Genomic DNA, 27,815 nt, shown 5'->3' on the forward strand with positions numbered 1-27,815 from the left:
CTTGTTATTTTTTTTTTTTAAGTTTTTATATTTCATATATGACATATCTAATTTATTGTTGTTACTGTTCTTAAATTGTTTTATTTTGATTGTTACTTTTCTTGTAGTTTCTTTATTTCCTTGTTTTCACTTCCTCACTGGGATATTTTTCCCTTGTGAAGCCCTTGGGCTTATAGCATCTTGCTTTTCAATTAGGGTTATAGCTTAGCTTGTAATTATAATTATAATAATACTAATGAAATATTAATCCGATAATAACAATAGAAAACCTCATTCCTCTGTCCTACCTTTCTCACAAAGATATGGAAATAATTACAACTAATTCTAGCAGACTGTGTCTTTGCTAAAATATCCCAGGACTGTTCTTTCCAAACTGAATATAAATGCAAGGCAAATGCAAAGAGGGTCACATAAATCAGGGCCCAAAGAAATCCCCAACGTAAGACATAAACACTAACAAACTCATAAATGTGAACTGGTTGGTCAAAAACCTTTCTTGAATGAAAAATCATGGTAAATTCTCTCTCTCTCTCTCTCTCTCTCTCTCTCTCTCTCTCTCTCTCTCTCTCTCTCTCTCTCTCTCTCTCTCTCTCTCTCTCTCTCTCTCCATGTTCCCTAGATTCACAAAAGCAGTGAATTACGTATCTGGTTGCATATAACAGAGAGAGAGAGAGAGAGAGAGAGAGAGAGAGAGAGAGAGAGAGAGAGAGAGAGAGAGAGAGAGAGAGTTTGGTGTTTCTCAGCCGTTGCTAAACTAAAAACTTCAAAAGTCACACGCTTTGCTCTTTCCTCATTTCTATTCGCCGTTATTCTAAAAGTTACAATTCTAAAAAAAAAAAAAAGGAAAAATTCTATAATTTAATTGTTTTTATTGGCTGGTTTAGTCTCATTGTCCTGGTATCAGTTTCGGTCACTTTGCTGTTGGGGAAGACTTGAACATATTAAAGACTGTTTTTTCTTTGTTTCCTTTCCTCAATGTGCTATTTTTTTCCTGTTGGAGTCCCTGATTATAGAATAATAATAATAATAATAATAATAATAATAAAATAAATTGCTAAGCTATAACCCTAGTTGGAAAAGCAGGATGCTATAAGCCCAAGGGCTCCAATAGGGGAAAAATAGCCCATTGATGAAAGGAAATAAGGAAATAAACAATATGAGAATATATTAACAATAAAATATTTTAAGAACAGTAACAACATCAAAACAGATATGTCGTATATAAACTACAAAAAGACTTGTGTCATCCTGTATTTAGGCATTATGGTACTAAGGATGTTCTTTGAATCCTCCTTAACCTTCTCCTTTTTTTCGTGGAATTTTTTAGGCCTAGTGCTAGGATGACTTTTGCTTTTTCTTTATCGTTTATAATTCATGTTGTCTTTCCTCTTAGGTTTTCGCCAGCCAAGAGCTATACACTTCTATCGCTGACTGATGATCTTAAACCTTTTGTAAGCTTATTAAGCTCTCTCTCTCTCTCTCTCTCTCTCTCTCTCTCTCTCTCTCTCTCTCTCTCTCTCTCTCTCTGCTTTGCTACTATGAATGGTCTTTTTTTCTAAGTTTTTTATAGTTTATATATGACAGATCTAATTTATTGTTGTTACTGTTCTTAAATTGTTTTATTTTGATTGTTACTTTTCTTGTAGTTTCTTTATTTCCTTGTTTCACTTCCTCACTGGGCTATTTTTCCCTTGTAAAGCCCTTGGGCTTATAGCATCTTGCTTTTCAATTAGGGTTATAGCTTAGCTTGTAATTATAATTATGATAATACTAATGAAGTATTAATCCGATAATAACAATAGAAAACACCATTCCTCTGTCCAACCTTTCTCACAAGGAAATGGAAATAATTACAACTAATTCTTACAGACTGTGCCTTCTGCTAAAATATCCTAGGACTGTGCTTTCCAAACTGAATATAAATGCAAGGCAAATGCAAAGAAGGTCACATAAATCAGGGCCCAAAGAAATCCCCAACGTAAGACATAAACACTAACAAACTCATAAATGTGAACTGGTTGGTCAAAAACCTTTCTTGAATGAAAAATCATGGTAAATTCTCTCTCTCTCTCTCTCTCTCCTCTCTCTCTCTCTCTCTCTCTCTCTCTCTCTCTCTCTCCATGTTCCCTAGATTCACAAAAGCAGTGAATTACGTATCTGGTTGCATATAACAGAGAGAGAGAGAGAGAGAGAGAGAGAGAGAGAAGAGAGAGAGAGAGAGAGAGGAGAGAGAGAGAGAGAGAGAGAGAGAGTTTGGTGTTTCTCAGCCGTTGCTAAATTAAAAACTTCAAAAGTCTCACTCTTCCCTTGCTTTGCTCTTTCCTCATTTCTATTCGCATTTGTTGTAAAAGTTACATTTCTAAAAGAAAAGGAAAAATAATATAATTTAATTGTTTTTATTGGCTGGTTTAGTCTCATTGTCCTGGTTCTGGTATCAGTTTCGGTCACTTTGCTGTTGGGGAAGACGTGAACATATTAAAGACTTGTTCTTTGTTTCCTTTCCTCACTGTGCTATTTTTTCCTGTTGGAGTCCCTGATTATTATTATTATTATTATTATTTTTCATCTTATCCTCACAGGTTTATATTTTCTGTGTTAGAGCCCTTGAGCTTATAGCATCCTGCTTTTACCACTAGGGGTGTAGCTTAGCTAATAATAATAATAATAATAATAATAATAATAATAATAATAATAATAATAATATTATCATTATGATAAATTACTAAGCTATAACCCTGGTTGGGAAAGCAGGATGCTATAAGCCCAAGGGCTCCAATAGGGAAAAATTAGCCCAGTGAGGAAATGAAATAAACAAAATGAGAAAATATTAACAATAAAATATTTGAAGAACAGTAACAACATCAAAACAGATATGTCATACATAAACTACAAGCAGACTTACATTATGGTACTAGGGATGTTGTTTAAATCCTCTTTAACCTTCGCCTTTTTTTTTTTGTGGAAATTTTTAGGCCTAGTGCTAGGATGACTTTTGCTTTTTCTTTATCGTTTATAATTTATGTTGTCTGTCCTCTTAGGTTTTCGCCAGCTAAGAGCTATACACTTCTATCGCTGACTGATGATCTTAAACCTTTTCTAGCCTCTCTCTCTCTCTCTCTCTCTCTCTCTCTCTCTCTCTCTCTCTCTCTCTCTCTCTCTCTCTCTCTCTCTTTATAATGGCTGTATCTGCTTGATCAAAACTTTTTCATTAAATGGTTTTACTTTTTCTTATTCTCTTACAATATTGAGGTGTATTGAAAATATCTGCCTTAGTCTGGTTATTCGATAGGTGTTGTAGATATAACTTAAGAAACTACTTTTCGTCTACAATCGAATCTGTTTAGATACGCTGAAGAATGACAATCAGCTGTTTAGTAATCAGCTGTTTAGTACGTACCCACCTCGTTGCCACATGTACAGGATATCGTATGATAGGTGAAGATATAATGAATGAAATTAAGGAAAAGTGGCACCAGGCACGTGCCATATGTACGATAATGTTTGACTGTACCCCAAATACATCATAAAATTGTCCTTGTTTGATGTAGATGCGTAAATTGTACTTCATAGAGTCATAATACTTATTGTAGTCGACTGTGTTTAGTCCCAGGATGAAAAGAAATTGAAATTATTCTGTCAAAACTGAAATTATTCCGTCAAAATCGTAGGCTATCTGCACGACGCAAGGAAGTCGGTATTTTCGTTATATAAGCGGTAAGGCTAAATATTTCTTGTAATTATATCTTCGTCCCTATCTATAACTTTACCATATCATCAAATGTGTTTTTTATAGAGGCAGAAATGTGTCAATTCAGGTTAAATACTTCGAATTGTTCTGTTTTGCTCCAGTTAATGGTGGTATCTAGCAACCCTAATGTACCGGGGACCCGGGGGATGGGGGATGATAGAGTGGTGGCCGTGGTAAGACATATCACGGGTTTCGAAGTCTACCTTCGTTAATATGACAACGAAATGTCATTAGTTTAATGGTATGTAATTAATTATATTTCTAAATCAATTTTATCAGTTTAGTTATCCGTACAGGTAGGCCTAATAGACTTATTTTTCATTATTCACACCAATATCAACCTAGCCAACTTACGTCCGTTCTGGCCAGAGCAGAGAGCCCATCTACTCGGCATTTCGGAAGAATATTTTAAGTTAAGTAAATACTTTTTCTTCAATGTTTCCATTGTAAAATCATTATATCAACAGCAGAAATTCATTTGAGTAGTCATAATTACAAATCTTTCATCATGCACGTATTTTCTTGGCCAAATAACTAACCTAACCTAACATAACCCATGGGGTAACAATGGATGATAGGCCCAGACACTCATTGTAACACATTGCAGGTTTTACTTATCAGAAAAAACGTTTAATTATACAAGTGTCTATCTATCTATATATATATATATATATATATATATATATATATATATATATATATATATATATATATATACATACTGTAAACATTATATATATATATATATATATATATATATATATATATATATATATGTATATATATATATATATATACATATATATATACTGTGTGTATATATATATATATATACTGTATATATATATATATATATATATATATATATATATATACACACACATATATACATACACACAGTATATATATGTATATGTATATACATATATATATATATATATATATATATATATATATATATATATATATATATATATATACATACATACATATATACATACACACAGTATATATATTTATATATATATAATGTTTACAGTATGTATATATGTGTTTGTAATAGAACACTGCAAGCTAAATAAAAAGCAGAAGCTATTGTCAGAATTTGTGGAAAAAGGGGTTAGAGGAGGATCTATACCTTCTGGCTGAGAGAATACTATACAGTATGAGCATGAGAAACTCAAGGGAGTTCTGCTGGTCTACACATCTAACCATATTGTTAATTAGCCTCTTATGGACAGCAAAATCATGGGGTTCTAGGAGTTATAACCACCAAAAGGACTTTTATATCAGTCTTGGTCATTGCTGTGGCTTGACAGCTAAATGAATATGTCATTTGAACCATTTATATAAGCTTGCTGGATGAATCCATATCTTGATAGTAGAATATTAAAGTCTGGCCACATTTCCTGTACAATTATTAGTAATGTAACAGGAGTAATGTCTTTATATTACCCAGATATACTGTAGTTGTAGCACTAATCATGTTGCTCTTCATTTATACAACTTACCTAATTGATTCCTGCATTGTTTTAATGGGGGATTTACATTTGAAGGATGCTGAAAAACAAAATTTTTTAATTGTGAAAGAATTGGTGTTCTTTTTTTTAATTAAACTCATCACTTTATCTTTTAGATGATATTTAGCAACATATTAGAGTAAAGAATCTTCTTTTGTACCTACCTTTTGTTCATACAACCTTTAATAAGGGGGATTACTTTAGCTCGAACTGGTATTGGTGGTTGAACGGTGAGGGAGCACCCCATCACAGTCGGTTCTCTAGTCAGTTTTACTTCGGCTTCCTTGCTGTTCATATGTGTGTGGTATAACTCCAAAATTGTGGGTTCTTTTTTTGTTTTCGAGTTTGTGGGGGAAAGGTGAAGTGGGACATAGACCCACAGTCTTTGTTCTTTGTATCGGGCATGTCTATGCAGGCATCCCCCTGTGGTGGTGTGTTAATTGTGGCCTCCGGTGCAATGAAAGGCAAATGCTCTGAAGGGGAAGAAGTGCTCTAGGGCTTTGTTGGGGATGTGCTAGGGACCCCAAGTGTTCTTTGCTTCCCTGAGGAAGCTGAACAGATTGCTTTTGTGACTGTGCTTTGTTATTGACGGACTAACTTGGGTTTTTCTGTTAGACCCTCTATGACTGCTTTGAGGGATTTGGATGGCAAGTCTGCCTCTCCCCCAGTAACCCCTGTGTAGCAGATGTGGAGGTTGTGGTGGTACCCATGGTTTTTAGGGTATTCAGGGTCTGATAAGTCTGGTTAGGTAAAGGTAAAAGTAAGTCCTAAGTTGAAATGTTTGACTCCCAGTCCCTGGTGTGACCCTAATCACTTTTCAAGTACCAGCCCTCCCCTCTCCTCCCCGTGTCCATTTCCCTAACCTTGTGCCAGGGGTTACAAGTCTATGTCCTCCCACATTTCAGTGAACCCCAGTTTTGTGGTTCTTGCTGGAGCAATCCATGTAATTTGCAATCATGATTATTGACAATGCTGGTGGTAGTATCTGCGAAACATAATGGTAGTTAAGAACTGACACTAGAGTAAATATGATTAATGATAGATTAATTTGACTTGATATTAGACAATGGTATACATAGGCCATGAGTAAGTATACATAAAGATAGGTTATAATTTTGATGTTATCCTTTGAATCATTAAGAGGATATAAAACATTGGTTCGGGGGCCTGAAATGTATACTGTACTGCGCATGGATAACCGTACCCACGTGATATACACGCTCCAGTCATAAAATATTGAGAGCTGGATGTATATATTAATGGATTTGGTATGATCCCTGATACCGTAATACTAATTTTACATAGTTCACTATACCTGCCTAATGATTTAAGTGGGCAGTAGGTGAGAGATGAGCAGGAGTGAGGCTTGGCTTGGACTTTATCTAAACAATGCTTTCCCCACTCAGTCTTATCAACTTCTTACCAATGCATTGGTACCACATCATAACTTCATCTCCCCCAAAGCTTTTAATAGCAGTTAAGAGCTTAGTTACTCCATTGACCCAGTCATCGCACACTGCCAACATGGTTTCCTGGTTATGCAATGAGGGTGTGAGGCAGGCGGTGGGCAAGGTAATGTAGGAATCCCATTGCACCCAGGTAACAAATCACTGGCTAAGGGTAGCACCAATGCATGGACCTTGATGGGGGTAGCTTCATTGGCATTTGGTTGGTTGATGGCATGCTCAAGGGTGATGTTTTACTTGTGAGGGGTAATTAGAGGTGTGTTAACTGTAGTCCTTTGTGTAGGGGTGGGTCCAGTTATGATAATGTTAATTGATAGAGGGATGAAGGCACGGAGGTTTCTTCGGTTCTGCGTAGTTATCCTACCAGAGCCATCAATCCTGATGTAGTACTTGTCACAAAAAATCTTGACCAGTAGTTTGTGGCCTTGTCACCACTATCATGGTCCCATCTCAACCACCCCACACGTCTTTGACTAGAATAGAATGAAGCCTATCGTCCGCCGCACATGGTGCCCAGCAGTGGGATTTCAATGGTAACCAACCATGGTGCAACAGACCCCAGTTTCTTATATTATTTTCTAGTCATAGAAAACAAAACTAGAAGTATAACCCTATTTAAATGACACTGGTTTGTATAGCTAGGAAAAATACAAATTGTTTTTGAAATATGTAGTTTTTTATTTATGTATCTAACTTCCATTAACCTTTCTTTCAATAATACTGTATTTTGCAGTTTTTATGTGAATACAAACCTTCATAATTTGTTGGTTTACCCTTGATTTATTTAGTCATGACCAAAATTAAAAAGTTGTGGGATTCTGGTAAGATTGTATAGTAACCAACTATCCAACACATGCTGGAGAGGAGCGGCTGAGTTGGTGACAGAGCTTTACTTATATCCTGGCTGTCTGTGCGGGCAGACGTGTTTACTGTGCTTTATGCTTTTTTATTTTTCTCTGTGCGAGTGATCCATCCTTTTTGGAGTTTTCAGAGATGCCTGTATCTAAAAATAAATCTTGCTTTTCGAAGTACTGATGGGATTGATTTTGCGTTGCTTATGGGATACAGTGAACCAGAAATCACACACAGTGGTACTCTTTCCTCTGGCTTTGGCCGTTGTCCACCCAGATCATGAAACAGTGCAGGTATTCTTAGTTTCAGATTTTGACATTCCTAACAGATCTCCATCTCTTATGAGGGTGCTCAGTCAGGGAGGCCAGGTTTTTCTTTCAGATATTGTCAATCGAGGGGATTTTTAAGATTTACAGGTACTATCTCTGGTAATAATGTTGAAAATCTCACCAAAGATACCACCTTGAACACTCATTCGAGTGGCAGTAGATAAACCTTTCTCTTCAGTAACAGAATCAGCGTTGCTGAAGCGATTCTATTATTCGCCCTTATGAGCTCGATTGATTGATTATGAGTTATCTGACATCCTGACAATACGAGCTCGAATCGAGTCTGGCCTTACAGTATGGAAAAACACCAAATTAGAATCTTTTACTTAGAGAGAAACTAATATCATTCACATTGAATTCGTGTTGGCGTGATTTCGCTTTCGTGCTTGTAGTTACTGTACTGTATCGTGTAGCATTGAAGAAACATTTATGTAGGTAAGGGACCTTTCTCATATATCATTTAATTCTTAAAATAAGTTTGCAACATAATACAATTGATATAATTGTTACTCCGGTCATGTAATCCTTTACTTGGGACTGACCTCTAAGCCTTGGCTATCTTACAAGTCGGTCTTAAGATGTAATTTTCTTTATCTGGGTCAAGGGTTAAACAGACAAATGCCTGTTACAGGGGACTTTCTCTCACCTAAGGAAGACTCCCCATATAAATAGTGAGGGTTTCTATTTGCATAGGAACAAACCATAAATCTTCAAGATTTTTCCTACCTATACAAACCCAGGTCATTGATTTGATATCCCGCCTTATCCCTCCTGCAAGTCTTATTTCTCTTCCTCTTGTTATTTGAAATTTTTATAGTTTTTTATGTGAAGGATCTAATTTAATGGTGTTACTGTTCTTGAAATATTTCATTTTGTTGGTTTATTCTTCTCTTGTAGATTGTTTATTTCCTGGTTTCCTCTCCTCACCGGGCCATTTTTCCCTTTTTGAGTTCTAGGGCTTATAGCATCCTGCTTTTCCACCTAAGGTTATAGCCTAGCTTGTAATTATAATAGTAGTAATAAGTGAAGCTATGTTGTTCGCTCGGTCGCTCCTCTCCAGCTTTGATGGGATAGTTGGTAACCATACAGTGTTAACCAGAATCCTTCAACATTTTAATTCAGGTCGTAACAAAATAAATCGGGTGTAAGCCCATATAAATGATTCAAGTTTGTTTAGTTAGGAGATATACTTATTTGCAATTTACTTATGGCTGAAATCTATAAGACGACTAATTTGTTTTCATTTTTTCAGATTGAATGGAGAGAGAGGGAGAAAGAGACGTGACAAGCAAATTTGGTGGTGTTGAAGAGGCTGACATAAGTCTCTCTTCACATAACATATTTTATGTTTTAGCTTATAGCTTTCTGATTTTCTAACTAGGTTTGTAGCTTAGTTAGTAATAGTAATAATAATAATGACTAATAATAATAATAATGATAGTGATAATGATAATAATAATAATAATGATAATAATAATAATAATAATAATAATAATAATAATAATAATACTGCATGTAAATTTATATACTGTATACATACGTGTGTATGATAATGATAGTAATAATAATAATAATAATAATAATAATATCATCATCCATATATATGTATATATCTATCTATCTCTATATACTGTATGTATGTATATAATTATAATAATACCATCCATATATATATTTGTATATATATATATATATATATATATATATATATATATATATATATATATATATATATATATATATATATATATATATATGGATTTAGCTTAGCTAAATGTATAAGAATGCTCATTTATTTACTTTTTCCAGATTTGTCATCACATGAAGTTTAGAAGTCTTTTAAAAACAAAAAGGAAGACCCTTTAAGCTTCAATAATCACAGGTACGTCAGTAATTTATAATTTACTACTTTGGTTTTTTTTAAACAACAAAACCAGCTCTTCTTTTCATTCTATTATTAACACCAGTTCAAATGGACCGCCACTTGCATTCTCTTTTATGCCCTCAGTCAACTCATCATCAGAAGAATTCTGCGTTCTTAATTGAAATATACAAGTACTGTAAATAACTCTCGCTGTACATGCATATCCATTTTTCTACTTTAATCGTTTGTTCTCTAACACAGTTTTCAAAACATCCCACTCACTCTCTGAATTCCATATGCTCTTTCTATATGGCCTAGCCGATTATACTTGTCACTTTTCATAGGTCTTGCTTTTGCGCACTCATTGATACGATCCTCCCCTTTCACTCCAAAACCAAAACAGGCGCCTGGTGACCACCTACATCCATTCTTCGAGTGACCCATTCTATTACATCTAAAACACTTTTCAGTATGACTTTCATTCTATCCTGTATCCCTCTTGAGACTTGCACTCCTCTCTCTCTTCATTCTAGAATTCCCTTTATATACTCATATATTATCTCATTCTCACTTTCTCATTCCCATAGCATTCGAGAAACTATGCTATATCGTCTCTTATCTAGGACTCTTCTCTCATACTTCCTTTTTAACTTACACACCACTTCCATTCCTTATATCTGCCCTATATTCAAACTCACAATTTTCCAGTATTTCAAATACATCATCCCATTTCAGTCTTGCACTTATCTATCGCATTTTCCATTTAGTTTATATATTCATGAGCTCACACACTCTTGTACAATGGCAAAGAACCTCACCAATACTGTACATTCATTTATATGTTTATCCCCAAATTTACTTCGTGCTAAAGTCGCCAGCATCTGCTCATACGTCTTTACTGCCCCGTTTTCCCCCATCCTCGTCTCTTCAAACTCATTCTTGTTTCTATACCTTACACCAGCTTTAAGTCTTTTCATCTGATCAATGTACCTTTCTCAAACAGATTCATTTCTTATCATCCACACTCACGATTTTCCTATATAAACTATTCAAATTTCCTTTCAAAATAATGCAAAAATCTTTATGCTCAAAGCCTTTTTTTTCCCCCATACAGCTCTTTAAATCATACACTTAAAAACTCAGCCTTATCTCTCACTTCATTCAAACTATATTTTGTCATCCTTGGTACTTCCCTCATCAGGACACACTTATAAATTTACCTATACTCTTCTTCACTCTCTCACTCAAGCTATCTGCTTTTTCCTCCTCATTCATTTGTTCACTATCACTCAAAGGGGAATATAGAGACTACTTAATTTTACTCAGTATTTTGGTTATCACGTTGCTCATTGGAAAATTTTGAAAGCTTCCCAAGTACCTGCAATCCTACCACTCGATCTAGGTTGGCCAGGGCACCATCCACCAGTTGAGATACTACCGGTAGAGTTATTGTGTCCTTTGACTGGCCAGACAGTAGTACAGTGGATCCTTCTCTCTGGTCATGGCTCATTTTCCCCTTGCCTACACATACAATAAATAGTCTGGCCTCTTCTTCACGTACTCGCCTCTGTCCTCATACACCTGACAACATTGAGATTACCGAACAATTCTTCTTCACCCAAGGGGTTAACTACTGCACTGTAATTGTTCAGTGGCTACTTTCCTCTTGGTAAGGGTAGAAGAGACTCTTTAGCTATGGTAAGCAGCTCTTCTAGGAGAAGGACACTCCAAAATCAAACCATTGTTCTCTAGTCTTGGATAGTGCCATGGCCTCTGTACCATGGTCTTCCACTGTCTTGGGTAAGAGTTCTCTTGCTTGAGGGTACACTCGGGCACACTTCTATCTAGGAGGATTTCACCGGGCGACACAGGTTCCTCGCCCAGAAATAGATTTTTCCTTCGTCAAAATCGCTAATTTGTATAAGTACAGTACTGTACCTTATTCACTGTCATCTGTTTTCTCCACTCTTTCTTAATATACAGATGTAATCAGAATCTTTTTCATTTCTTACTGCTGTCTTTACTCTTAATCTTAGACAGCTTTCTCTATTTTACTGTCACTTTCATCAAAATTCACCTTTATTTTCTTACCGGCAGCTTTATTTTGAAGTAATTGACGATGGCTTGTTAACATCACTGTCACTCTCATTAGATTTCCATTCTCTTCTTATTGCTAGTTTTATTATTACCCTGACAAAAGCTTATCTCTCTTGTCATTAACTTCTGAAATACCAGGGCAAAGACCACCAGGTCCCCACAAATTACCAGTATCTCAAAAAAAAAACACCAGGCAACTATCCTCCTTAGTTCAATATTCCAGCAGAAGACAGAATTATGGGAAGGGGCAAATAGATAAAACATTAGATTGTACACTAACTAAAAATAAGAAAACACCATTAATCTTTCCATCAGTTATTATGAAATCAGGTTTTAGAAACGGCTGGTACAGCAGTGCAATCTTTTTCGTTATGCAGTCTGTACTTATAATTGTGGAACCAGTTTCTTTTTCAACTTGATTTTACCTTCAAATCTCAAAATTATTCATCCTACCAATATTCTTTTTTGGTAGTGATGTTTATCACAGATTTTGATAACCTTTGCTGAAGAATTTTGCTTTTCCTCTCGTGGTATCCATTATTGAAGTTAATACTGAAAACACCATTTTATTCTCTCTCTTATTCTTTCAATTGTTTTCCCCGAATACTACAGATGTTTTCCCTCTTCCAAAACCTGGCCTCATCCTAGCACAATAGATTCACCCTTCTTCCTCTTTCTCATTTGCATATTATAATTGATTTCTGGCATTGAATATATACTTAATCTGTAACACATTATCTCCTTTTAGATACTGTACTTATTTGCTTATGTTAGTTTATTGAGACAGTGACTAGAAACTTTTTAAACATGTTTTATTTATACGATGGTAACTGGTACAGCACTCGAACATATGCTACCGGGGTCTAAAGCTATGTCAGGCAGGGCAGCCGATCGCGACTACGATCTACCCCAAAGCCAAAGCGCAAAGTCCTTCAAAAAGAAGGCAACCGTGTTTACCCCATACAAAAAATGCGGGAAAAAAACATGTTAATAGAAGAAGAAATATATGATATTTCCCTTCCATTGTCTCCATTCTATGAGCATTTTTTTCTAAAGTTACATTATCTCTCGTCCTTGTTTTTTCAAACTATCTTTCTTTTGGTACCAAGGACCTTACTTGCTCAATCACTCAAGATAATTTACTAATTTTACTTCTAGAATACACAATGCTACACATTTTCCTCTTCTAGATGTACCATCTCATGATTTTTCATCATCCATACACATTTCTTCCTAACTTTTTCAAATTTTATACCATCTCATATCTATGTCTGTCTAACAGTTGTCAGTATGAGTTAAATTTAACGTAAATTATTTTGTTTTGATTAAGTCACTTTGGCAGTGATTATTTCTTTTGGAACGTAATGACCCTGTTTCCTCCTCCCCGACATTTCTGACTTTTTGTATAGTTTTAATTACAATGAGCTTGTTTTATTTTCACGGGTGGTGTTGGAGGAGACTTGGGCGCTGAGTGTCCAGGAGAAGACAGTCGTTTCTGGACCTTTAAGAAGAGGAGTGCTTGACTGACTGAGTCTGATAATGAGATTATTCAACCTCGCCCTTGGTTCAGTGATTTAGCCAAGGGGACCTCTCTGCCAACTGGTGAGGTGTGATTTCTTGTCAGACGTCCGTGTCCGTTGATCGTCTCGCGACGCTAAAGTGATTGATTACCTGTCGGATGGCCGTGTCCATGGATTAACTCTGTGCCCTTGGCCCAGTTATTAAGCCAAGGGGACCTCTTTTACGTTTGGTAAGGTCTTAAGAATATATATGAATCCCCTCGACCCGTGATTTGAAGGCTGTGTTTGCCACTACCACTGTTTGAAGCTCACTTAAGGGAAGCAATTTATTTTTGTTGGTGTTTTAATGTGTAATAAGTTAGGTTATTCTGACTTTTCGACTTTCTATTACTTTCGGGGTCCTCTCTTTAAAGTATAATTGCATAGTCTTAATTTGGTGTAAGAGTGTTTGTTATTCGATGTTTTCAGTGTGTGATTGTATTTTGTTTATTTAATGTATTTTGTAAGAGGCTCAGTGGTCATTTCTTTCTAAAAAGTTTGTATTAAATATTAAAGTTTTATTTTCAGTTTTTTTTATATCCTCCTTGATTCCATCTCTGTACACTCTGTTGCGGCCATTCCACCTATTGTGGACTTGATCGTTATTGACTTTATTTGTGTTTAAGAGACTTGTGTATGTTTGATGGGTTTGGCCCATAACACAGTTCACCATTGAATCCATCCAATATTGCTGAGTTTAGGAAGGACTGCTTCCAAGATTTACCATGTGCTATCAAACTATAAGAACATGTTTTATGTCCTAAACAGAGAGAAATGAAAGCATATTTTTTTGCTATTTTCTTTATACAAGACTACTATTATCTTTTTAATTATTCTCTTTCAATTTCTTGACACTTTCTTAAAGTACTGTATATGCATTATTACTATACAGTGTATCTATATTCTTTTACCACTTATTTTCCCTTCCTTCTTTGCCAGTGTCAGTTTATGTAATCCAACAATCCAATGTGTTATTCACTCACCCTTTTTCTCTTCTCTCTATTTCCTAACATTTTGTCTTGCCATAGTTTCACCCTATTTTGCCTATACTATATTCCAGTAATCTTCCATTATTTAGACCAAATTCTCACCTAGTTTTACAAATTCCTACAAACCAGTGTCATCAGCAAGCATCACTCTCAAAGGGACCACATGATGACTTAATCGCAAGGTATAGATTTGTGGATTAGCAATTAATCCTTAGTGCAGACCACCTCTTACTATAAACTCTTCTGTACTTTTGCCAGAACTGTTTGTGTGGGGGCTTCTTTATCCATATATACTACTGTAACATGCAAAAATCCCCTTCCAGTCTGCTTGGGATTTTATATAAATTTTACAAGAGGAGGATATATCAGGCTGCTCAGTCTTCACTACTAATGAAATCAAGGCATGATCAGATGTCCTGACTGGAGAACCAACCATACTAGTTATAACGCCAGGGGAGTCGGTGTATACGAGGTCCAAGCAATTATCAGACCTGTAGGTAGCTTCATTTATGATTTGCTCACAGTCCAATTCAGAGGCAAAGACTAAAGCTCTTAAGCCATGGCGATCGGTAGGAGAGATAGAACTTAACCACTCCCTATGATGAGCATTGAAATCACCAACAAAGACAAAAAAAAAGCCTTTCTATCATCTTCTTGTATCTTAGCCATAATGGTAAGAAGACAATCGAAGATAGAATAATCCATATCTGGATTCTGGTAGATCGAACACAAATAAAAGTTGTTATGCCTGCCACAAACTTTTATTACCTGAATCTCATGACATCCACATTGATAGCAGGACTTATGAGAAGCAGGGTACTCAGTTCTAACTTACGCAGCCATTCCCCTGGCCTTAGGGATGGCATCACGTTTCAACAGGGATTTTACATCACAGGAAGTCTGGGAAAAGGCTGACGAAGGATACGAGGTTAAAGGGTAAGTTGCCTGAAGCCTCCTCCAGGGGCAGAGTTAGGCTAACTCCTGCGGGCATCTTGAATTTCAGGAAGGTGGTTGTCCCTTTAGCAGTTAGTGTTTTTAATATCATCTACTGGATCATTGTTCTGGCGAGATAGATTTTATTTTAGCATTTTCATGGAGTGGAATCGTTCAAGTAAATCGTAGTATTATACTCGGTAACCCAAAGAGAAGTTAAGTAGAACTCTAGTAAAGAATGCGATCCTCGGTGGGCATAATTTGGCCAACTGTGGTTTTCATAGGACCTATGGCTTTAACCCTTAGTGTCAATAGAATGTCTTAATACATAATATACAATTATCATAACTTTAAACACTTGTTTCTTTAATAAAATAATACAATTACAAAAGTGAACTTCAATATTTGATCAAATTATCCTACAGCTCAACTGGTCTGCTGGTACAGTGCGAACTGAAAGGGTTTTAAAAACATGATCATCAAATTACTCATTTAGTAAGAACATTAAGTTGAGAGAGAGAGAGAGAGAGAAAGATTATTCCACCATATATAACTAAACTAATAGCTGACATTGTCTAAAAAATATCTGCCTTCTTACTGGTATATATTAGAATTGATAACATTTCTGAACTCTGTAATTGGAAAATAAAATAGTCTCAAGACCAAATTAGAAAACATTTGCAAGTGTTTCATTATCTACCTTTAACACAGTTATGAAAACAAAAAACATTCAAGGTAAGTTTAGTGTCCCAGGAGAGGGAAATAATTTGGGAAATTCAACAATTCATATAGAAAAAGAGAGATATATATATGCAAAGAGTAAAATGGAGGGGTAGGAGAGTGGCTAAGTGATCTTTGGAGATATGGCAACATTGGGGGAATCATTTTCAAACTAGGTGTTCTCCCATATCAACCATTTCTCACTGCATTGAGTATACGAACGATTTGCAAGTACTCCATATTGCGGCATACTTGCAGGAACGGGAATATGGCCGGTGTCCTGCAGAATAGAATATAAGAAATTAATGCTCTTCCATAATATCATAAACTCTGAAGAAAAAAGATTAGTAAGAGAGATAATTGAGGATCAGTTGAAGAACCCCTATAGAAAGTGCTGGAGCAAGAGCGTAGAAGAAATCTGTTGTAAATATGGGATGGAAGTTGAAGAAATAAGAAGTTGGGGGAAAAGGACCCTGAAAAAAAGAAATCAAGAAAAGAATTATGGAAAAAATAGAAGAAACTATTGAAGAAAAAAAGAAAGTAATGAACAAATTAAGATTTATTAAAGGAAATGGCCCACTGCCTTATATTAGAGAAATGAATCTGGATAAGGCATCCCTTGTGATGAAAGCAAGATTAAATATGCTCAACTTGAAAGCGAATTTCAGGGGAAAATATGAAAATAATTTGTGTGACTTGTGCAAAGATGAAGAAGATACTACCGAACATTTATTTCTATGTCCAAAATTAGGACATCTAATGAATGTAGACATAAGTTTAGGTTCGCTGAAAAATCCTAGCAGGGATCTGACTGCATTTATAGGTAGGGCAATGCATATAAAAGAAGAATTTAAGTCCAAACTAACCACAATAGGTTGCCAAAACTGATGATAGCAAGGTGTTACCTATCTAATTTCAAGGTAGAAGGGAATAGAAGTAAAGATTGAGAATCTCATTATGGTATTAATTTATTTAAGGTATAGATAATATAAACTTGAAAACAATAATAAGAATAAGCTTAGAAGCTTTGAACCTATCTATAAAGGGAGTAAAAAATAAGGAACCAAGAAGTTTCTATGACGTCATGGGATCTATAAAGGGATAGAGTTTCTATGACGTCATGGGTATAGCTTTAATCAAGGCGAAGTATCTTAATTAAATCGTCAAATTCAACTAATATCCATAATAAATTCTACTAAAACGTATTTAAATATAATAATAATTTATTTATATGATTCATATCTCATCTATTTATATTATCTAAAGTAATAAAATAAGATAAAACATTTTAAAGATGTATAGTTTAATTGTTTTTGTATGACGTCACCAAGAAGCCATCTTTAATTTATGACGTCATTACCCACAAGCAAATCAAAGAGCTTTAAATATGTGACGTCATGAATTGAATATTTTGTAATATCAAATACACGAAAAATAGTAATTTTTAAACTACTTTTGTTTAATATAAAGACATTTAATTAAACTATTCTTACATTTATAATGTATACACCATTCTCTTTTCTGTATTTAAGTAAATAGAGTGAATGTTTTGTATAATGACGTCACTATTCAAGAACCAATAACAATCGCTATGGGTAATGACGTCATTGTTCAAGAACCAATAACGAGCTTGAAAGGTAATGACGTCATTATCAAAGCAACCAATCACAGCACATGAAATTATGCCAGTTAGAAATATAAAAATGGTAGTGTCCTTTATATGTGAATACTATAAAATAGCATACATTTATTAAAACATTATAATAAAGTAATAAATTGTAATAAAATATTATATTTATTGTATTAAAATGACTAATTATATTATATTATGATTGATAAAGTAATGATAATATACTGTGAACTGAAGTACAATACAAAAAATGGCCTTTGTTCAGTTGGCCCAAATACTACCAGCATATGTATTAATATTTCATATTCCCTATTGTATTTTATTATAACAAAGCATAAAATAAATTAAAATAGATTGAAAATTTAAATATAAATCTTTTAAAAAGTATGGAAACTCTTGTAAAGCATATATAAGTATTTAAAAAACTAAATATAAATTTATAAATTGGAACCATTTTTACTTTTCTTCCCGGCATTGGATCCCGCCTAGGATGAATGTAAACAAAAATACAAAATTTCGTTTTTAGTGTATTTCTATGACTGTGCACTCAATATATATGGGAATTTGGTAAGTAAGACTGGTGTAAATATTTGTAAAACCCTATTAAAGTAATTAATTTCATATATTTTAAGGTTATAGACTTAAATTCGTTGAATTATAGATGAAATTTGCTCTTCCAAAATCCCGTCCATCTCACAAACTTTTGGGGCCAAAAAGGTGTTAATTTATTAATTATTAACATAATTTCTTGTGATTATAACAGTTTAATCTTATTTATATCAATATATAATTAATATTGAATGTTTAATCTTACTGTAGCAAGGCCACTAGTTCAGGCTTGATTGAAAATAGTCATAGGGTGGTGGGCTGGTTCTCAAATGTAGTTTAAGCTATATGATAATTATTTTTAGAAGTTAATATATGAATAATTCTTATCATATATCATATTTCGCTTTAATTATAGTTATATGCAAGTAAATGACCAACCTAGTTTAACAAAGGAACAGGCACAAGCATTATTTTCATGTAAATGGCTTATATATACCCTTGCACCGGTAACCCAATCTAGTGAAGGTAGCTATTCCCTGGTATCCCAATGACTTAATATCCGTTCGGTGACTCTGTTTCTACTCGCCAAACCATGAAGTGTCTCGGAACAATGCACTGATAAGGGGTGTATGTATGAGAACGGCCACCTGTATGTATGAGGATGGCTTGCTAAGAATACGGCAGTGTAAGGAGGTTGCAGGGGGCATTAACCCCCCATTAGTTAAGTAGGTAAGGACACAGCCTGTAGGATAGGTTAGGGTGGGGGAGTTTAGGTGAGCTGGTGTCCATTTACTATGCACTCGGGAGGAACTGGCCGCTGATATACAAAGGCCCCTATGGTATAGTTAAACTGTACTGTCAACATGACAATGTGAGCTAATATCCAAGAAATTGGCCCATAAATTACGTGAATAATGGTTTCTTCTCTTTATGTGCTATTCTCATTAATAATTTTCACAAAGCAGTTTTTGCTTGCAGATTTATGTAGTCCTTATAATTTGATTTTAATTTTTGTGCTCAAATCCCGTTTTGCTTGTACAGTGTTCAAAATTACTCCTAAAGCAAGGTACTATACAGTCCTACCGATGATCCAACACAGCTGATTAGATTTCACTAAATCAATATAAGCTTCAAGGTGTAATTCACAAAATAATTTTTTTAATCCATTGGAAGATGCTTTAGGTTTAGAGAACTGCAGCATATCCAAAATCCTTAACCCTTTTACCCCCAACGCTATTTGGAACTTTCCAAACCTTAACCCCCAAGCTTTTTTTTTTTTCAAGCACATTTTGCAATATATTTTTTTTTAATTGCTCTAACAGCCTTAATTTTTGTCATAGAGAGGTTAGGTTGGTCTCATTCTTTTGGAAAATGCCTGAAGTTTCTCATAAAGTTATCAAAAATATGCAAAATAATGTAAATAGCAGTTTTTTTGCAAGGACGTACCGGTACATCCATGGGGGTAAAGGGATGAGTTTTGTGAAATGTACCAGTACGTCCTTTGGGGGTAAAAAGGTTAATGCCCAGTTTGATTATAGTGCTGTCTTGTTACCTTCTCTAACTTTGTGGTAAGATTATATTTTGATAGACGTGTATTTGTTTGTATGTCTGTTTGTGTGTTTGTGATTCGCATAACTCAAAAACTATTTTACCGAATCTCATAAAATTTGGTGAGGTGATTGACCTTAATCCAGGGGCAATTTGATTAGATTTTGGAAGCGATTGAACCATAGGTCAAGGTTAAGATCATGAATTATAAAAAAAACATCTTTTTGATATATCGTGGTCAATTTTTATCTGATTTGCATGAAACTAGTGCCGAAATGTGCATGATTCAGTTTCCTATCTTGTGATATACAATATGAAATAGGCAAAGGTATGCACTCTACTGGGTGTCCATTCTAGTTTATTTTTTATTTTGGTAAGCAAAATAATCGTTGTATTTTCTTGACAGAAAGCCTTGATGGTTTGAAGACCCATACGGAAGAATTGACAGCTAGTAAATCTCGCATACAGAAGAAATATGAAGAATTAAATACTGCTGTCGATGCTATAGTCAATCAGCTAAAAGTAAGTTCTTTTGTACTTGCAAGATTTTATTATCTAGTTTTGAAAGTACCTCATATTTTCAATGGTACTGTATCTGTATTTTCATATATTTTGTTATATTTTCTTGAGATTATTGTGGATTTGGTCAATATATTTCTGTTATTAAACTTCCATAATTTTTCAAAGAAAAAACAAACGCAATTGTCAGTTTTTACAAATTATTTTGAAAAATTTTGGAGTTTAGTAAAATAAGGTAGGTTACGGCATTTGCATTAACGGAGCTGAAAAAGATTGAAGTCATTTTATGGGTATTTTATAGAGGTGAAAAATAGAGGCCCATAAGCATTTGATATTCCATGTTTGTGTTTAAGTGATTTTAGCAAGTAATAATAATAATAATAACAATAATAATAATGCCCAAATTTAAATTCACAACAATTAAAAATCATAGTATGACATTGGAAACAAATCCATTAAAGAGTTTTTGATAGATTCACCAACATTTTCAGTTAGAAACTTTTCTCAAAATTTTGTTCTTAGTCAAAATGTTGTAATTTTCATTTCTTTTGATATGGGCAAACAAATCATTTTTGACAAGGCAAATTTATAAGGGTGAGTGAGCTGGGTATATTCCTGGAATTCCATGCAACTTTTTCTCTTGTATATCTAGAAGTATTTATACCTTAGAAATGGTGCTATAAGGAGCATTTCATGGAGCGACACAGGTCCCTCGCCCAGAAATAGATTTTCCCTTTATCAAAATCCCTTTTTTACTACTTAAATAATATTATCTTTTTGTATGGGAATGATGTTGACTATTTTTCAGTTCAACTTTGGTTAGAATTCCAATTTTAGATCTTGGATTATTGCTTTTTGTATGTGAATGATGTTGACTGTTTTTCAGTTCAACTTTGATGCAGCATTTCCTTCAATTAATAGTACGCAGGTACTTATTGCATTGTAATTCTTACATACCTACATATACCAAGGCACTTCCCCCAATTTTGGGGGGTAGCCGACATCAAACAAATGAAACAAAAAAGGGGACGTCTCCTCTCTATGTTCCTCCCAGCCTGACAAGGGACTCAACCGGGTTCGGCTGGTACTGCCGGGGTGCCACAGCCCCCTGTGGCCGCGGGGCATAAAAACAATTAAAATAGAGCCAATGTATCCCTGCGTGTCGTAAGAGACGACTAAAAGGGACGGGACGAGGGGGCTGGGAACCCCCTCTCCTGTATTATAATCCTGTGAGACATCATTGTAATTCTTATATCAGAAAAATTATAGCGATGTTAGATGGTTGAAATATAAGGGCAATAACTCATAAGTTTTATAAAGCCAATTAGAATACAGTGATAAGAATCATGAAACTTGACATTGAGAAATGTACAGACTTGAAATAATAAAATGACAAAATGGCTGTGAAAATCACAATATACTATACGGTACACCCAGAGAAGGTATCTATAGATATACTCATCCTAAAGTTTAATATGGCCTTGATATAAGAACTTTGTATAGAGTTGTAGACAAAATTGGAGTTACTGTATTATCCCTTGTACCCCCAATGGATGTACTGGTACGTTTCACAAAACTCATCCCTTAACCCCCCTGGACGTACTAGTACGTCCTTGCAAAAAACTGCTATTTGCATTTTTTTGCATGTTTTTGATAACTTTATGAGAAACTTCAGACATTTTCCAAAATAATGAGACCAACCTGACCTCTCTATGACAAAAATTAAGGCTGTCAGCACAATCTAAAATAAAAAAGAAAAACTCCTGGGGGTTAAGGGTTGGAAAGTTCCAAATAGCATTGGGAGTAAAAGGGTTAATGCAGTTATTAACTAGAGTGACACAGTCAAGACCAAATTTGAACACTTATGTTGTATACAGTACCGTAATGATTATCTGAAAATTTGTCAACTGATTAGTGGTGGAGGGTAGGTTCTCAAATGTTAATAGATAAGTTAATCGATAAATATTCTTATCATATATCATATTTCGCTTTAATTATAGTTATATGCAAGTAAATGACCAACCTAGTTTAACAAAGGAACAGGCAAAAACATTATTTTCATGTAACTGGCTTATATTTACCCTTGCACCGGTAACCCAATCTAGGAAGGTAGCTATACTTTGGTATCCCCAATGACTTATTATCAGTTTGGTGACTCCATTCCTACTCGCCAAACCATGAAGTGTCTCAACAGTGCACTGATAAGGGGTGTATGTATGAGAACGGCCACCTGTATGTATGAGGATGGCTTGCTAAGAATACGGCAGTGTAAGGGGGTCGCAGGGGCCGTTAACCCCCCCATTAGTTAAGTAGGTAAGGACACAGCCTGTAGGATAGGTTAGGGTGGGGGAGTTTAGGTGGGCTGGTGTCCACTTACTATGCACTCGGGAGGAACTGGCCGCTGATATACAAAGGCCCCTATGGTATAGTTAAACTGTACTGTCAACATGACAATGCGAGCTAATATCCAAGAAAATAGCCTAGAAATTACGTGAATAATGGTTTCTTCTCTTTATGTGCTATTCTCATTAATAATTTTCACAAAGCAGTTTTTGCTTGCAGATTTATGTAGTCCTAATAATTTGATTTTAATTTTTGTGTTCAAATCCCATTTTGCTTGTACAGTGTTCAAAATCACTCCTAAAGCAAGGTACTTTACGGTACTGCCGATGATCCAACACAGCTGATTAGATTTCACTTAATCGATATACAGTGAACCCTCGCTACTTCGCGGTTCGACCATCGCGGATTTTTTTCATAACCCATATATATATACATATTGGTAATAACAAAATCAACATACTGTACTGAATAATCAATATAATCGTTGCAAAAACTAACCTATACACAGATGTGTACAGTAAATGCGTTTGTTTCTTCATTATGATCAGAGAAACGTAAACAAAACATTGGTTGCCATTTTTTATCGTGCTTTTTGGCGTGTTTAGGAAACGCATGATATAAAATCGCCTTTAATATTTGTGCCTGTTTTAGTTTAGGGTACTGTAGTACATGCATTAAGTGTTCTGTACATTAAAGGGTAGTTTGTTAACAGTACTACGTACAAGGGAAGGTTTTAAAAGTCTGAATATACATGTTAAATAAATAGATAAATATGGTGTCACTACTTCGCGGATTTTCACCTATCGCGGCCGGGTCTGGAACCTATCTACCGCGATAAACGAGGGTTCACTGTAAGCTTCAAGGTGTAATTCACAAAATAATTTTTTTAATCCATTGGAAGATGCTTTAGGTTTAGAGAACTGCGGCATATCCAAAATCCTTAACCCTCTTACCCCCAACGCTGTTTGGAACTTTCCAACCCTTAACCCCCCAGGCATTTTTTTTTCAAGAACATTTTGCAATATATATATTTTTTTAAATTGCTCTAATAGACTTAATTTTTGTCATAGATAGGTCAGGTTGGTCTCATTCTTTTGGAAAATGCTTGAAGTTTCTCATAAAGTTATCAAAAATATGCAAAATAATGTAAATAGCAATTTTTTTGCAAGGACGTACCGGTACGTCCATGGGGGTAAAGGGATGAGTTTTGTGAAATGTACCAGTACGTCCTTTGGGGGTAAAAAGGTTAATGCCCAGTTTGATTATAGTGCTGTCTTGTTACCTTCTCTAACTTTTTGGGAAGGTTATATTCTGATAGACGTGTATTTGTTTGTATGTCTGTTTGTGTGTTTGTGATTCGCATAACTCAAAAACTATTTTACCGAATCTCATAAAATTTGGTGAGGTGATTGACCTTAATCCAGGGGCAATTTGATTAGATCTTGGAAGCGATTGAACCATAGGTCAAGGTTAAGATCATGAATTATAAAAAAAACATCTTTTTGATATATCGTGGTCAATTTTTATCTGATTTGCATGAAACTAGTGCCGAAATGTGCATGATTCAGTTGCCTATCTTGTGATATACAATATGAAATAGGCAAAGGTATGCACTCTACTGGGTGTCCATTCTAGTTTATTTTTTATTTTGGTAAGCAAAATAATCGTTGTATTTTCTTGACAGAAAGCCTTGATGGTTTGAAGACCCATACAGAAGAATTGACAGCTAGTAAATCTCACATACAGAAGGAATATGATGAATACTGCTGTCGGTGCTAAAATCAATCAGCTAAAAGTAAGTTCTTTTGTACTTGCAAGATTTTATTGTCTAGTTTTGAAAGCACTTCATATTTTCAATGGTGCTGTATCTGTATTTTCATATATTTTGTTATATTTTCTTGAGATTATTGTGGATTTGATCATTATATTTCTGTTATTAAATTTCCAAAATTTTTCAAAGAAAAAACAAACACAATTGTCAGTTTTTACGAGTTATTTTGAAAAATTTTGGGGTTTAGTAAAATAAGGTAGGTTACGGCATTTGCATTAACGGAACTGGAAAAGATTGAAGTAATTTTTTGGGTATTTCCTAGAGATGAAAAAATAAAGGCCCATAAGCATTTGATATTCCATGTTTGTGTTCAACCCTTTTACCCCCAGGCTCTTTGGAAATTTCCAACCCTTAACCCCCAGGGGGTTATTTTTTCCCCAGCACATTTTGCTGTATATATTTTTTAAATTGCTCTAACAGCCTTAATTTTTGTCATAGAGAGGTCAGGTTGGTCTCATTCTCTTGGAAAATGCCTGAATTTTTTTCAAAAAATTATGAAAAATATGAAAAAAAAAAAAATTTTATAGCATTTTTTTGCAAGGACGTACCGGTACGTCCATGGGGGTAAAGGGATGGGTTTTGTGAAACGTACCAGTACGTCCTTTGGGGGTAAAGGGGTTAAGGGATTTTTAGAAATATGCACAGTTGAATGACATAAGGTATAGTTTCTCTCATGTATAGATACCTATTGTTAACCGAGAAAAAGTGAAATAGAGAAGAAATTCATATTTGATTCAGTTTACCATTAATGAGAACTTTCCAGGTTGCTGTGACCCAGCGCGAAGCAGAGTTGCAGTGGTTAAGACAACGGCTTCATCGGAGGTCTGTACAGCTGTACAACCAGTTCAGGGGGATGTCTCTCAGGTTATAGAACAGGTACAATACCATTCTTAATTGGAATGCATTTTTCCCATTTAGGTATTGGTAGTTATACAATTATCCTTCTAATTTCAGTGTGGCTAGATGTAAGGCATTGTATTCCATTATATGTAGACTGCATGAGGTGATAACGCAGGTGAAAAATTGAAAGTTGTTTAAATTTATTAATTCATTTGTTTTAGGGGATAAGATTTTACTTAACTGAATCTGTCACATTGTTGGCAAAGGATTAATCGGGTAAGTCATAGCCAAAGAGGTTAAACATGCCCTAAGGTGATAGAAAATGGTAAGCTCCAGGACCATCTGGAATAATTAAGTACACATTTTTAACACAATTACTTATTGGTCACTCTTCGAGATGCAAGTCATTTCTTTAGAGAATACAATACAGTACTACTGTACATTAACAATTCATCTTCTCTCAAGGGGTTAACTACTGCACTGTAATTGTTCAGTGGCCACTTTTCTCTTGGTAAGGGTAGAAAAGACTCTTTAGCTATGGGAAGCAACTCTTCTAGGAGGACACTCCAAAATGAAACCATTGTTCTGTAGTCTTGGGTAGTGCCATATCCTCTGTACCATGGTCTTCCACTGTCTTGGGTTAGAGTTCTCTTGCTTGAGGGTACACTCGGGCACACTATTCTATCTTATTTCTCTTCCTCTTGTTTTTTTTAAAGTTTTTTATAGTTTATATAGGAGATATTTATTTTTGTTACTCTTAAGATATTTTATTTGTAGTATTCTGCTTTTCCAACTAGGGTTGTAGCTTAGCAAGTAATAATAATAACAATAATAATAATGCCCAAATTTAAATTCACAACAATTAAAAATCATAGTATGACATTGGAAACAAATCCATTAAAGAGTTTTTGATAGATTCACCAACATTTTCAGTTAGAAACTTTTCTCAAAATTTTGTTCTTAGTCAAAATGTTGTAATTTTCATTTCTTTTGATATGAGCAAACAAATCATTTTTGACAAGGCAAATTTATAAGGGTGAGTGAGCTGGGTATATTCCTGGAATTCCATGCAACTTTTTCTCTTGTATATCTAGAAGTATTTATACCTTAGAAATGGTGCTATAAGGAGCATTTCATGCAGCGACACAGGTCCCTCGCCCAGAAATATATTTTCCCTTTATCAAAATCCCTTTTTTACTACTTAAATAATATTATCTTTTTGTATGGGAATGATGTTGACTATTTTTCAGTTCAACTTTGGTTAGAATTCCAATTTTAGATCTTGGATTATTGCTTTTTGTATGTGAATGATGTTGACTGTTTTTCAGTTCAACTTTGATGCAGCATTTCCTTCAATTAATAGTACGCAGGTACTTATTGCATTGTAATTCGTACATACCTACATATACCAAGGCACTTCCCCCAATTTTTTGGGGTAGCCGACATCAAACAAATGAAACGGAAAAGGGGACGTCTCCTCTCTATGTTCCTCCCTGCCTGACAAGGGACTCAACCGAGTTCGGCTGGTACTGCTAGGGTGCCACAGCCCCCTGTGGCCGCGGGGGAATAAAAACAATTAGAATAGCGCCAACGTATCCCAGCGTGTCGTAAGAGGTGACTAAAAGGGACGGGACGAGGGGGCTGGGAACCCCCTCTCCTGTATTATAATCCTGTGAGACATCATTGTAATTCTTATATCAGAAAAATTATAGCGATGTTAGATGGTTGAAATATAAGGGCAATAACTCATAACTTTTATAAAGCCAATTAGAATACAGTGATAAGAATCATGAAACTTGACATTGAGAAATGTACAGACTTGAAATAATATCACAAAATGGGTGTGAAAATCAGAATATGATATACAGTACACCCAGAGAAGGTATCTATATATATACTCATCCTAAAGTTTAATATGGCCTTATTATAAGAACTTTGTTTAGAGTTGTAGACAAAATTGGAGTTACTGTATTATCCCTTGTACCCCCAATGGACGTACTGGTACGTTTCACAAAACTCATCCCTTAACCCCCCTGGACGTACTAGTACGTCCTTGCAAAAAACTGCTATTTGCATTTTTTTTGCATGTTTTTGATAACTTTATGAGAAACTTCAGACATTTTCCAAAATAATGAGACCAACCTGACCTCTCTATGACAAAAATTAAGGCTGTCAGCACAATCTAAAATAAAAAAGAAAAACTCCTGGGGGTTAAGGGTTGGAAAGTTCCAAATAGCATTGGGAGTAAAAGGGTTAATGCAGTTATTAACTAGAGTGACACAGTCAAGACCAAATTTGAACACTTATGTTGTATACAGTACCGTAATGATTATCTGAAAATTTGTCAACTGATTAGTGGTGGAGGGTAGGTTCTCAAATGTTAATAGATAAGTTAATCGATAAATATTCTTATCATATATCATATTTCGCTTTAATTATAGTTATATGCAAGTAAATGACCAACCTAGTTTAACAAAG

At 34.9% G+C, this 27,815-nt stretch overlaps 1 long non-coding RNA gene across 5 annotated transcripts in view; it reads left to right on the forward strand.

Moving 5' to 3' along the window:
* Positions 1-3,485: 3,485 nt before the first annotated feature.
* LOC137652534 (uncharacterized) overlaps positions 3,486-27,815 on the forward strand; it is a 36,387-nt gene continuing 12,057 nt past the window's right edge. Inside the window, exons 1-6 of one of the 5 annotated variants that reach the window (XR_011046332.1) lie at positions 3,486-3,714; positions 3,850-4,044; positions 9,168-9,296; positions 9,725-9,797; positions 20,211-20,326; positions 24,351-24,461. This is a non-coding gene — a long non-coding RNA (uncharacterized lncRNA). Of the gene's footprint in view, positions 3,715-3,849; positions 4,045-9,167; positions 9,297-9,724; positions 9,798-18,141; positions 18,275-20,210; positions 20,327-24,350; positions 24,462-27,815 lie in introns of those variants that run through there. The other 4 variants (XR_011046331.1, XR_011046335.1, XR_011046334.1 and 1 more) reach the window with 4 other exon arrangements.

The sequence above is a fragment of the Palaemon carinicauda genome, chromosome 13 (assembly GCF_036898095.1).
Source record: "Palaemon carinicauda isolate YSFRI2023 chromosome 13, ASM3689809v2, whole genome shotgun sequence".
Taxonomy (NCBI): domain Eukaryota; kingdom Metazoa; phylum Arthropoda; class Malacostraca; order Decapoda; family Palaemonidae; genus Palaemon; species Palaemon carinicauda.